At 40.2% G+C, this 14651-nt stretch overlaps 1 protein-coding gene across 1 annotated transcript in view; it reads left to right on the top strand.

The window, feature by feature from the left end:
- LOC102461967 (protein eyes shut homolog) overlaps positions 1 to 14651 on the top strand; it is a 166894-nt gene that overhangs the window by 96992 nt on the left and 55251 nt on the right. The window lies entirely within an intron of this gene.

Raw genomic sequence — 14651 nt, 5'->3', positions numbered from 1 at the left:
CAAGTAGCAGCAGGAGGATTAATGCAGTACTGCTGAATGCAGCACCAGTGAGACCATTATTAGAAAATTATGTCTAGTTCAGGTATCTACTTTTATAAAGGGTTCAGAAAAGTCTGAAGGAGTGATTCAAGATCTGGGAAAAATGTCTTATTATAAGAGCTTTAAGAACCTCTATCCAAGAGCGTTTGGGTGAGAGAGGGGAGGAGGTCTGGGCATGGTGTAGGGCAGGGGCTCAAACCATGCTTTAATGGAGATGAGCAAATGGAGGTGTACTAATGTGGTCACAGTTTCCCTGCTTCATCCTGGTTGCCATGCATGACATCAGTCTTCTCCAAATCACACAGAATGCTGGAGAGGGGATGCTGACTGAATGTGGCCAGAAACCTGGACCTTATGCCACAATGTTTGTTGATGCACTGATGCCAGATCACTTAGTGCTGCTTGGCATGGAAAAGTGTCTTCCCAAATGGGATGGAATAAGGCAGGTCTCCCCAGAAACCACAGAAGAAGGAAGGAAGGGTACTTCTATGAGAGCTTTTCAGAGATGTGCAGGGAGGATTCCCACTCCATTTCCAGAAATGTTCCAGAGAGCTCCTGCTGTGTAGGCAGAAAGGCCACCACAGATAAAACCCAATTACTTTGATTCACTTGTAGCATGATTAAAAATGTGAATTCATCAGATGTGCCCTCCTTGCCATCAGAGGCCAGTAATGATACATCCTGGGAGGAGAAATTTGGCTCCAAATTGAAATAAAAAATCCTGTCTATTGGTGAGATTATATGCACCGCTCTCCTGCTGAGTATTCTCCTTCTTTTCTTCATCAACAATATCTTTCTTGTCATTGCCCAAATCTGCCTGATGAGTCTCTTGGGACGTATCCATGGATATGTTTGGGACACGGTCGGGTCCCCTCATCCTGAGAATCCCATGCAGCTTTTCAAAAAAGCGTCCAGTTTGCAGCTGTGATCCAGACCGTCCATTTGCCTTCTTTGTCTTCTAATACACCTGTCTAAGTGCTTGTATTTTCTCATAGAACTTCTGGGTGTCCCTGATGTATCCCTTTTTCACTGTGTTCATTGCAATTTTGACATAGATATCAACATCATAGTTCTGCCTGCATAGATTCATCTCCCACATAGCAATCAATCCAGGATCTTCTAGACGCTCCATGTTGGAGTTCATTTGTGAGCCTAGGCACTGATTATCAAGTATACTGCTGAGGTGTGATGCTATACTTGCTAGGCTAGCCAAAAAAAATAAAATTCAATTTTTCCCAGAGTTTTTCCTGTACATCTGGAAAGTTGACCATGAAAGGTTAAAATTTCTGTTACTCTTCTCAACAAGCAGGAGTACAGAAATGGACTTTAACAGTCCTTAAAGTCAGTGGAACAGTCTTGATGGTGTGGAGTCATTGTTTAGAAAATCGTCCTAATGTGGTTAAGTTTGACTAAACTCGTAGGCTACGTCTACACTGGCGCCTTTTCCGGAAGGGGCATGTAAATTTCACTAGTCGTCGTAGGGAAATCCGCGGGGGATTTAAATATCCCCCGCGGCATTTAAATAAAAATGTCCGCCGCTTTTTTCCGGCTTTTAAAAAAGCCGGAAAAGAGCGTCTAGACTGGCCCCGATCCTCCGGAAAAAGTGCCCTTTTCCAGAGGCTCTTATTCCTACTTCAAAGTAGCCGTAGTGTGGTGTAGCCGTAGCCGTAGTGTGGACCAAGCCTAAGATGCTGGCAATCCAGATATACCAGCTATTACCACAACTTTAGGCCTCACACAAGCATAGTTTACCTGTTGATTAGTAAGGTTAAGATGGGTATTCGACTTACAACAATATAGCTAGTGTTAGATTTTATGAAATGCTTATAACTTGCTACCTGTATTAATCCCATTAATGCATCTATCCTCATTTTAAATGTTTGTTACATTATTATAAAATGTTTGCTCTGAGCTATGTAACTCATCAAACAAGAAAAAAAAAAGATCAAGTGTAAAATGAAAGATATGATCCCTATGAAAGATATTATCTGTTGTCCCTCAGGAAGTTCTAACAAAACAAAACGGGCCAGATCTGGGACATCATAATATAGAATTTTCCCTGCACAGACTTGTGCCATGAGTTTGGGTTCTGAAAGAAATAAAAGGTAGCTGACATGAAAATATTTCATCTTTGCTCTTTGGACTCCCATAAGGTTGGAGCTACAAAACATAAACAGAGATTGCGAGGGTCAAACTGGATTAGCCTTAAAAGACATTCAGGATATGTCTAGACAGATTAGGCAGGTCAGTGATGCAAATGAGGCAGGGATTTAAATATCCTGTGCCTAATTTACATAAAAATGGCTGCCACATTTTGCCAACTCAGTACTTTGTCAGCAAAAAGCAGCAGTCTAGAGGGGGATCTGTTGAGAAAGAAAGCCTTTTTCGACAGATCCTGTAAACCTCCTTACAGGAGGCATAAGGGTCATAAGAGTCAGCAAAACGCGGTGGCCATTTTTATGCAAATCAGGTATGGGATATTTAAATCCCTGCCTTGTTTGCAACATCGACCTGCCTAATATGCATCCCTCTGCCCACAGAGGGATGTAATTCAGACATACCTTCAGAGTTTACAGAATACTAAAAATCTGTCACTTTTTAAAACCACAGAGTATAACTCATTTTGTAATTCATTTGTGCATATGTTTTCTTGTCTTAACCTATAAATGATGGTCTAACTTGTCCTAGTTAGAGAATACTTAATTAGTTTACAATATGATTAACTAAAGGGTTGTCTCTGGTGTGAAATCTGAAGTAGCAATTGACCTGGGATAAGTCCTGGGGTCTCATGGGACTGAAATCAATCTAAATCTTTATGTGATCTTTGGTGTATAGCAATCAGCTATCACTAAGGATGTGTCTAGACTACAGGTTTTTTTTTTTTTAAAGGTAGCCTTTTTTTAAAAAAAAACTTCACCTGCGTCTAGACTGCAGCCGCGTTCTTTCAAAAGTAAATCAAAAGAACGTGGCAGTTTTTTTTCAATCACAGTAAACCTCATTCTACAAGGAATAATACCTGTTTTTGAAAGTACTCTTTTGAAAAAAAGGTACTATTGAATGCAAACTGTGCTTTTTCAAAAGAGAGCGCCTAGACTCTCTTTCGAAAAAGAGGCTGCTTTTTTGAAAAATCTGCGTGTAGTCTAGACACTCCCTTTGAAAGCAGCTTGTGGTCTAGATGTAGCCTAAGAGAACTGGCCTATGTGGCAAGATAAACGAGGCTGCTAAGTGGACTATCTGTGACTGTGTTACAGTGCTTCAGGAGTTCACTCTCATTACCGGTTTGGTAAAATCTAATTATAGAACATGCAGCTGGTTTGGGGTGTCTGCCCTGCTATTTGACAGTCTGTGATGAGGCTGACATCCACAGTCATTATACATTCCAGACAGTTTGACAACCTCATGGCTAATTGATAGTTGAATTTACACAGCTGTGTTAGATGGAGAAGATACATCCAGACAGGGACAGTAACAATCTAGTCACCTGCTCGAGGTGAGCAGAAAATGGGATAGGCTACTCCCTGTGTTCTTGTAGAATGAGTGCAGGGGGAGGCCTTTCTGTCCCTTTCCCAGGTATAAGAGTTACTCCTACAATGTTCCCTCTAGCTTCAAAATATTGCATATAAGTAGCTATCTATCAGCCTGCATTGTTATCTTAACTCTGCTTTGTTTAATCAATTTTCCTTCTTTTCTCTCTCAGCAAACAAGTGCATAATAATAATAATAATAATAATAATAATATCAACATTAAATTCAGTTTAGTAAAGCTTTTTATCAGGCAATTGATTTTTATGGGTATAAACTGTAACAATAAAGAAAGAAATCAAAAACACTATTTGTTGTTGTGACCATTTCCATGTTTATGAATTACACTTGAATATCAGGATTTTTTTGCTAACGAAAGAAAAAAAATCTCCTATTTCTTGAATATCAGGGCTGCCTTGAATTACCAAAAAACCGTTAGAGAATAAAAAAAACTATACTCTTTAAACTATGTTATTAATTTTGAAATTGCATATATCCTTGGTTATTCAAGCAAGTATTTAATTCCTCATTGAGAGACTATATCTGACAGGAGATGTGGGAATTCATGGCATTTGAATCATCATCTGTGGAAGTACTTGTGCCTTTATGAAGAACAGCAGGAATCACTGCTGCTTCTTGGATGGTGTTCATACATCACAGCTGGAGATAAAGTTTATTGTTGACCAGTAGGAGAGACAAGACAAAGCTGGCAATACTTTTAACATTTAAAAATTGTATGTAAAATGTGTGTGGATATGAGGATGGGTTCACTGAGCTCTGGGAAGTATTGGTTATGAAGAAAGTTGTGTAACAGCAACAAACTAGGAACAGTCAGATTATGTAGCAACATGAACAACTTTCATTTTCAGAGGATTGCTCCCCACTGGCTAAGCCTTTTTCTTTATTTTTCATCTGTAATAATGCATATCAGCATATACTCTTACACAAGTGACGTGATCCTGTATAGCAGATACGTTAGAGGACAAAAATAAATGGAATGGAAAAATATGTAGCTAAAATGTTTCCCCGTGGTATTGCTCTGTGCCTGTTTTATAGCTATACTTTTTTATGTTTCTCCTAATCACTCAGTATAATTAGCCAGAGCCAAACCTTTTAAACTTCCTGTTTCTCTGTGAAATTATGATTATTTTTAATAATAATAGAAAATATATTTAGAAGAGAAAGATTGATGAGTTTCAACAGAATTAAGAAACATCAAGTGCCAAAGGACAAGTTACTGTAATGTTGCTCATATAACAATAACGCTGTGCTGCCCAAATGGCCTCACACACTAACATGTGCAGTAGTGTCACAAAATATCATCATACATTTTTCCCCTTTCTGTTATATTTTCTTTTTATATTCTGACCACTGGTAAATTGTTAACATTCAAGAGAATGCTAGTAGAAAATGCCATGAAACGTACAAGGCACTGTACTGCATTCCTAAACAGGTGAAATTGCCCTTGAGGGAGCAGAAGCAACCCCCTCAGTGGGGGCCATAGGCTATTCATGATCAGGAGAGTAGTGACCAGCACCAGGCAGCCTAGAGTTTTAGACCATCCTGAGCCATCTTGCTTTAGAGGATGGATCTTGTGTCAGACTCCTTACTGTCCCTGGTCTACCTTTCCACCCTATATGCTGCTCCCTCGGAAAGTACAGAATTCTGCTCTTTTTCTGGATGAATTCCTACCCCTAAAATAAGGCATCTCTGTACAGAATTAGCAATGATCTTCAGAACAAGATTACGTCACTCTGCTCAGATTTTATGTCCCTAGGGGGACATGGTACATACTCTGACTGACCCTCTTGCCAGCCCCCCTTTCTATCCATTACATGGAGAAAGAAAGAAAGAAAAATCTGAATGTTAAATCCAGAATGAAAAGAAGGTACAATTCAAAGAAAATGCTACCTTGTTGAAAAAATGGTAGCTCTTTAAAAAAAACTAAAAAGCCACTAGAGTTGTTTAAAAGCCCTCCATACCATATCAATCAAAAATTGTATTCTGAATATAAAAAGCTTTAAGGAAACAAACATTTAATATGTTTGGCATATTATACATTAAAACAGTTGGTTAGAGTGATAAAATTGTTATGCATATTTATAATGTCTCTACCAGCTAAGCTAGGAGCTACAAAAAATTGGCAGTGTGAAATCTGCTCTCTCAGATGCAACTTTTATACTGATCTAGGCCACATAAAATGAATGATTTTCTCTCTTTTAAAAAAACAATCCTAGAGTCTTTCCTGCTGCTGTTTTCCCATTGACTCTGCCAAAGATATTGTTCCATTTTTGTGAAGCCACTTAGTCACTGTCATTAATTCTACCACCATCTCCTTTGCATCTGTCCCTCCAACTGATTGGCCTAACAGCAGTAATTCTGAGACAGCCAGATTCATTAGCAACTAGTCATGCACTAGTTAATTAGTCCATTTCCAAACACATCATATCAGTAATCTTCTGTGAAAGCTCACCTGAATATTAAAACTTTTTAAAGACTCTAGAGATGGCCCTTCAACACCTAATAGCTGTGTTGGTCCCTCATAGTGTTGATTTCCCATAGTGTGTCGGCTGATATATCTGTTATCTTGTGCTGTTCCTTTAAAATAAAGGTCTTTTGAAGTTAATGGAGCATTGAGCACAGCAGGTACATTTAACACTTGCTGTTCATAGTTAACTACTGCTCAAAGAAGTACAGAACTTACTCAGCAATATTTCTTTCTTAAGATTAAATACTCATATGTTTTTCAAGTTTTTGTTTTTAAATAAAAATATTTATTGAGGTCCTGATCCCTCAATGCATGCTGTGGTAAATTGGAGGATAACACCATTTTCAGGGTGTTCCAGCAATTCAGTTAGCTAAGTCTCTTCTCAGTAGTTAGAACATAAGAACATAAGAATGGCTGTACTGGGTCAGACCATAGGTCCATCTAGCCCAGTATCCTGTCTGCCGACAGTGGCCAGCACCAGGTGCCCCAGAGAGGGTGGACCGAAGATGATGATCAAGCAATTTGTCTCCTGCCATCCCTCTCCAGCCTCGGACAAACAAATGCTAAGGACACCATTTTATCCCCTGGCTAATAGCCTTTTATGAACCTAACCTCCATGAAATTATCTAGCTTCTCTTTAAACTCTATTATAGTCCTAGCCTTCACAGCCTCCTCTGGCAAGGAGTTCCACAGGTTGACTACATGCTGTGTGAAGAAGAACTTTCTTTTATTAGTTTTAAACCTGCTACCCATTAATTTCATTTGGTGTCCTCTAGTTCTTCTATTTAGGGAACTAATAGACCACTTTTCTTTATCGGCTCTCTCCACACCATTCATGATTTTATAGACCTCTATCATATCCCTCCTCAGTCTCCTCTTTTCTAAACTGAAAAGTTCCAGTCTCTTTAACCTCTCCTCATATGAGACCTGTTCCAAATCCCTAATTATTTTAGTTGCCCTTTTCTCAACCCTTTCCAAGGCCAAAATATCATGTTGTTAACTCTTTAGATTTAACCCTAATTGCGCTGCCTATAAGGGTAAAAACCGCTGACAGTGGGTCCTAGAAAGTCCACAGGAATGCTAGAGAAGGAGGAAGTGAGTTGGCAGGAGACCAGAAGAGCCAACGAAAGCAGAGTGTGGGCTTTTGAATTGGAAGCAGCAGCCTCCCTGTTCCTGTGTGGCCAGAGGAGATCATGGCATGACCTGAAAGGAACCAGGAGCCAGGTATGGAGAATCCAGTAATCCTAGGAAAGGACTAAGCCTCAAAATAACAGATATACGAGCAGAATAGGGAATGTTTAGTCAGACATGGTCAAGTTATTCTCTTTATTTTGGAGTTTGTTGGACTTCTCTGTGCTGAGCCCAGGTAACTGCCCCCTTATATTGTAACTTCCCCAACTGAATCCCAGGGAAGCAATTCTCTGTGTTTTTAAATCTTTTTTTCTAGTTGCTCTGCCATACCCAGCAACCAAGGTGTGTGTTTCACCAAGTGGGGGGGGGGTCTTCTTTTTTCTTTTTTAGTTTTTTGGTCGATGAAAGTAATCCTCGATCTGATTCTTTTGTCCTAAAATGTGGGAGGCTGTGTGTGTGTGTGTGTGTGTGTGCCTAACACTGCATGCCAAACCATTAGAGAAATTAAAGTTCCATTTTCAGCTGATTTCAGCAGCTAGTTTTCCAAGCTAATTCCAGTTAGAGGGTTAAAAGAGCTTGAGGGTACCTCACAGGAAGGAATTCCCATGTGCACCTTCCTGGGTTTTCAAAGAGGCTTTTGCATTTGTGTAGTGGTAGCAATACCAGGCCAGGGAATCACTCACCTTTAGTAGCAAAATATTTTAATGTCTCTTGTGAGCCCCCACCTCTGCACTCAAAGTGCCAGAATAGGAAACAGCCTAGACACGTGTGCTTACATGTATGCATTGTGAGTGGTCTCATTGACTTCAAAATTTAATATGTACAAGTCATTAAGCAGGCCTGGGGACCCTTGTTTGGGTCAAGGGCCACTGACCCACAGAAAAATCAGTCAGGGCCTCACACAAATGAAAAGCAAAAATAAAATAAAACAAACCCCTCACTGATATGGCCCGCAATTGAGAAAGAGAAAGGCACTCCTCACATTCCCTTCATACACCAGAGCCTAGGCAGCCCAGGTTAGAATATTTTGTGTACTCTAGCCCCACAGTGGAATGGTGAGGGGGCTGGAGTGCCAGTGTGGGCTCTCTAATTCTGAGAGGAGTCCTGAACCTCAGGGGCCAGATCCGGGCAAGCCTGGGGCCACTTCCAGCCCCTGGGCCTTACGTTCCCTTACCCTGCTTTATCGTAATGGAGGCTTAAAACAGTAATTTTGAAATCATTAAAACTTTTAAAAAAAATTTTATAAACAGTTGTTCCTGATAATTTCTTCTTAACATCAACAATGCAAATAAATAAAGGAAAAGCACAAAGCACAAAACATATTACAAATTAAATAGCACAAATCAGTAAAGAGTACAGTGGAAGATGGACACAGGTGAGACAAAAATATTGTTCATATAGTGCCACTGATGTACAAAAGCACTGGACAGGAAAATATGTTAGCAAGACAGTGAAAAAGTTAACATAAAATAAGTTTCAGAGCAGGAGGATGGAAGGAGTAGAGTTTAGAGATGAAAAGGTGAATGGGAAAGCTTTGCTTGAAAGAGCTATTAAAAGACCCATTAAGAGTCCCAGTAGTAATTATTATTCTTTAATTAATTTCATAGCATGAAATGCATGGGAAACAATGCCTATGTCAATGATCTTGCAGTGTATGGCTCTGATCCTTCCATTTGATCAACAGAGATGAAGATTTACACCTGGGCCTAGCCTCCCAGAGCATAAACTACTGTTTATTTTGAAATAACTCTATTTTGAAATAACAAGGCAAGCATTTACACATAAAGCCTGTTATTGCAAAATTATTTCAAAATAACAGGCTTCTCATTTCAAAATAATAAACCCTCATTTCATGAAGAATGTAGTGGTCAATTGCGGAATAACGTTGTGCGTGATAGTTTAGGGGTGGTGAGGCCTGCATTTCTTCCCCCCTTTCCCTTTCTCCTATATCTGATGAGCCAGAAGCAAGTCTTTGGGAACATACGCCACTTAAGATAAGCATTGTTGCCAGAATAGCAAGAACAAGTAAAGATAAGGATAAAGCACAAGAACGCATAAACAATTCTGTTTACCCTAAAAGTACTGATCGCGTAAACAGGGCCAATGGACAAGAAGATCCAGATCAGAACCAAATCGATAACTCGATAACTAACAGCTAAGCTCTACATCATCACTATTGAGTAAGCCTTGAAAATTTCCAAACGGCCAAACAAGGGAGGAAAACTGTATTTAAGGCTGCCTCAGAGCCTAGCAAATCAGACTTCGCCGATGGGCTTTGGGTACCAGCGCCTCGGAAACTGAGACAACCTCCCACTTTGTGTGCAGCCTACCTGAGGTCCCAGGCTTGCAGGAAGGGACATAAGATATGCCGCTTCTTTGTTATATTGTTCTTCCATTTATGGGGCACAGCTGTTAGCTGTCAAGAAATAAACGACTTGTGTTTGACAGATACCTGTGTGGCATTCTTTGTGCTTTGGGAACCCAGTGTTGGACCTGAGACTTACTCTTGCCGACTACAAGGAATAACACTTATTTTGAAATTGCTGTTTCAAAATAGTAGTAGCGTGGACGCTCCACTGCTGCGATTTTGAAATAGCTCCTCTCCAGGGCCATTCTATATAATTACTCCCCAGTGTTTCCTGGGGCTCTAAGTTGAGATAGCACGTCCACATTAGGGGAGCCTGCCTTTGACTAATTTCGAGGTTTCCCTGTAATGAGGACATGCTATTTTGAAATATTTATTTTGGGAGTTATTATTCTGACATACCCATACCCATTGAATGCAGATTACATTGAAGGATCAGAATAATCTAAATAATGGATTTGACAGACAAGTGAGGAAAAACACATACACAAAGACACAGAAAAGTGAAGAAAGGACAGTGGTTATGGAAACATGATTCTACAGCTACTCAGTTTAGACAAATTTACATCTAGCTGGTTTGAAAATATGTATATTTGAAATATAGTCAGATATGTAAATCCACATTTATCTATGATGCTGCAGAAGTGAGCCATTAAAATTAATTTAAATGAGGTAAGAGTGGATGGTTGGTCACACTTGCAGTTTAGATCATTCATTTACTGTACAAAATGTGTTTCTTCACAACTTAATATTTTTAAAAATCTCAAATAGTATTGAACAGAGACTAATCAACAGTTCTCCACAATTATCCAAGTTAAAATAAGTGATACATGATAATTAATTTAACTTACAGGTATATCTAATTTCTTTCTTTCTTTTTTTAATTTTCAAAGTAATGCTATTTTTGCTATTACTAAGTGATCTTAAATATGTATACTGCAGTGCTTTGGCTTAATGCCAGCCATCCCAGTCATCTCGGAAGTGTCCTTCAAAGTATGCCATCTCCATAAAGTCCACAATTGAAATATTAAACCATTCACAACACTGAAAGGTTATAAACAAAACTCCCCGATTCAGCTTGCCACTTGAAGCATTACTCATAAACTGCTGAGTATATCTTAACTAAAGTCATTAGGCAGCTGTGCAAAATTTAACATGAATACTGATTTATTATTATCCTGTGTATTATTTGGGCAGTCCTCTTCAAGTATGGAAACTGCTGAGTCATGTTTCTAAAACACTTTTACGATCCCTAAAAAAAAGTCACAGAGAGCCTCTACAAAACCCTTATGCAAAGCACTATTTTTTTAATGAGACGATGAATCACATACCACAGCCATTCCCAAAGCAGTGATCATGGGTACACTGAAGCCAACACCAAATATCTCTCTAAAGTGTTAGGGTTGCAGAAACCTAATAAGATTACAATTTCAAATTCCATATTTTAATTTCAGTATCTCAAGAAACAGTAAACCATTATTCCACATAAGATCTCCTGAGGACTCATTCCCTTCAGTCATCCACATGTTCAACTGGCATCAACACATAATAAGAGGAATATTATAATGGTCATAAAGAAATTGGAGTGAAAAAAGGAAGGTTGTGCTGGATACTATCTATTCCAGTTTTGATTCCTCACTGTTAGGAGAAAACAAAAATTCTTACAACACCTAAGAAACTAGAGAAGAAAGCAATGGATGATTCTTCCCTGATTTTTTACAGTGTGACTCATTTGGCTTCAACGGAATCCAGGGTGGTAAGAGACAGGGGTAACACCTTCTGGGTAGAGGAATCTAGGATCTGAGATTCATGAGCTCTAAGAACAACCAACATTGAGAGAAAATTGGGGCTAAGATTTTTGTTACTTATAATTGTGATAACCTATCTATATGGGTAGGAGGTCAGGATCAACATTAGACAACACAGAGGAAATCTTCAACTAATATAAATCAACAAAATTCCTTAAATTTCAGCAGTGTTATGCTGATGTACTACCAGCTTTATCAGTATAAGAATGCCATCTGCTCAATGCTCTCTTGCATGTGTATAATCTCTACCTGAAAGGAGTTTTCTCAGTGACAACAGCACAAATCTTCCAGGGTGGAGTGTGTTGGGGTTTTTTCTGTTCAATGTTATTGCTTCAAATAAATTGAACACCAAAAGTAAGCAGACATAAAGACGGCCTGCTGATTGATCCCCCAGAAGCAGTAAGAATGTCTTCACCTCATTTCTCCCTCATATCCCTCACCCTTCTGCAATTTGAAGCAGATATTTCATAATATGCAACTGACAATCTTAAATGAAACTAGTGACTGTTCTAAAATAAGTTTATTTTCCCAAGTCTCATGAAAAGTTTTATCATCAGGAGGCTAGCTGAGTCTGAATTATTTTTTTAATAAAAATAATTTAGCAGCATGCCTAGGCTCAGGTTTGAACCACTTTTCCAGGATGCAATGAGTTCCCAAACCATTTTTTTTCTCACATCCCTATCTAATAAGGAGCTGTCTCCTTGAGATAAGGTGGATAGACATGGAAAGATTCCATAAAAGTTCAGCCAGCCTGCTCAGCACTGTATAATTCTGAAGTACATAACTTATAATAAAATTCTGTTACCTGCTTATTAATACCAGTAGGATCAGAAACACTTCATGAGCTCCGTGAAGTTTGCGACTCCTTCTAGCAGATGCCTGTTTCAAAATTGCAAGGTGAGCACTCAGCACATTCTGCTGCTTCTTGCTAATCATGTTTAACTCTCAAGAGAGGTACTGGGTACACTTAGTATCACTTTGTTTAAAAAAATTAAAGTTATAAAAAGCCACAAGGGAACTAAATAAACTCTGCTTAAAGGAGAGGTGACTTCCGCTTGAGCTATGGACAAAGGATATTTCCTGCAGAAACCCCTGTGCACTGGATGAAGATAGTTATGTAGAAGGGTTGATTTTGTAGGGCTACATCTACACTGCAGTATCCTGAAATAGCTATTCCATGTCTTTTGAGAGCACCCGTTTTTTCGGAATATAATGGGCTCACTATTTCAATATCCCTGTAAACCTCATTGCACGAGGATTAAGGAAGATGCTGAAATAGTGATTTATTTTGAAGTAAGTGCTGTGTAGAAAGCAGCAAATTTCAAAATAAGCTATTTTGAAATTGACTCGAAATAAGCTACACAATTTGCATAGCTCAAATTGCATAACTTATTTCGAGCTATGGGTGCAGTGAAGATGCACCCTTGGTGTGCTCAGACCATTCAATTTCATAGAAAACAGCAAAGGATGAGTACCTCTCCTAAATCTTTAGTCTGGTGCTTAGGGCCTTCAGGGAACTCCTGGTTTAAGTCGCTCCTCTGCCTTATAAGAATAAAAGATTTGAACAGGGATGTACCACCTCACAAGTGATAAGTAGATGCTCTACTCCCTGCATAAGGAGCTTCAGGGGGTAGCCGAGTTAGTCTATTACAGAAAAAAAACAGCCAAGTTAGTCTATTACAGAAAAAGTGGTAGCACTTTATAGACGAACAAAACATGTAGATTAGTGATTAAAATGCAGCCGTGTTAATCTGGTCTAGCTGAAACAAAAGATGTTCTGTCATCCAGCCCCCTACCTCTATGCATAAAGTATCAGAAGAAAAGGTGCTAAACCTGAGTAGATAAAGATCAAAGTGAGTGGATAGATAAGGCAGGAAGGATACCATTCAGAAAGTAGTTAGCACCCTCTTTGATAAAGGTTCCACCACCCCATATCTTGATTAAGTCCATAATTAATTGAATTGAATTTGCATATGTATTGTAATTCCAAGCTTTCCCTGTGGATTTGGCTTGAGGAACTGGCCTGTGACAAGACCGCCACCTACTCACATCTGTGAGATTATGGTTAGGTAAACAGAAATATTCTGCCACTGGCTTCTTAGTATTTTCTTTATGTATATCCGATTTGTGTCCATAGATTCTTTCACGTAGAGACTGTCCAGTTTGACCAAACAACACTGGCCACAAAATCACAGGGTCCTTTGACTGCTCTTCGAGTAATTTGATCTACGCCATCAAATGCCAACAGTTCCCCTCTACTATATATATTGGTCAAACTAGATAAGGGAATTAGATTGTTTGAATATCTGGGTGGGGGTAGTTGCCACAGCTAAGACAAAACACAGTGTCTCATACATGGTCTTCCTGAGCACCGGTCCAGAAATTGTCTCTACAAAGAGCACAGCTTTGAGAAAATCTGGAATGACTTGGGCATGAATTTAGGATGAAAACCATGAACAGTTGAGCATCGCTATATGAGTGAATGGTAGGTCCACTGATAGGGAGGACAAAGGGGACAACTGCTCTGGGGCCTGGTGATTCTAAAGGACCCAGGATTCCTGGCCGTTGCTGCGACTACTGCAGCAGTGGTGACACCAGATTCCCATGCCCTTTAAATTTACTATGTAGCACCAAATGGTGCACTGTGGGCGCTCCCACCTCTTCTACTCCAAAGCATCTTTAAAGTCTAAGGCTCCTCAAGCAAGCAGGGGATGAAAGACAATCAGTTGACTACATAGACCTCCATGCCATCTGTTACATGGCTAATGTTTTCTAAGAAGGGATGCCTACACATAATGAACCCAGCCCTTATTGCTGCCACCAACACACACCAGAAGCACTACTGTCGCAAGGCACCCCATAGGGCACCTAGTGTGACTGTAGATACCACCTTCCGGGCGAAGTGGTGGTCCGGGCCCACCCTCTCTCCGGACCCTGGCCCAGGGCCCTGACGCCAAGCGCGAGGCTCTCAGCGGTAGCAGGCGGGGAGATTCCCCCAAACGCACCTGCTATCTGGTTTCACGGCCCGCCTTGGACCTTGGTCACTCCTCCCTCAGTCATAGTCGGGAGCGTGCTCTCCCCTCTTCTCCTCCCGCTTGCCGCCCGACCACCACCCTCGGGCTAACTCGCCTGTGGCTTTTAAACCCGGCCCTTCCGGGTTGCCCTCCCCTCTGACGCACCCGGGTGCGCCCGTGATGTCAGCGGCTGGCTTGGGCGCGCTCATGACGCAGGCACCCTGTTCTGGAGCCTGCTGATGCCGCGTTACCCTGCTGTCCTGTTGCGCGCCTGGAGCAGTTTG

The sequence above is a fragment of the Pelodiscus sinensis genome, chromosome 3, assembly GCF_052426305.1.
Source record: "Pelodiscus sinensis isolate ZL-2025 chromosome 3, ASM5242630v1, whole genome shotgun sequence".
NCBI lineage: Eukaryota > Metazoa > Chordata > Testudines > Trionychidae > Pelodiscus > Pelodiscus sinensis.
This window is presented reverse-complemented; position numbering and strand designations above follow the sequence as displayed.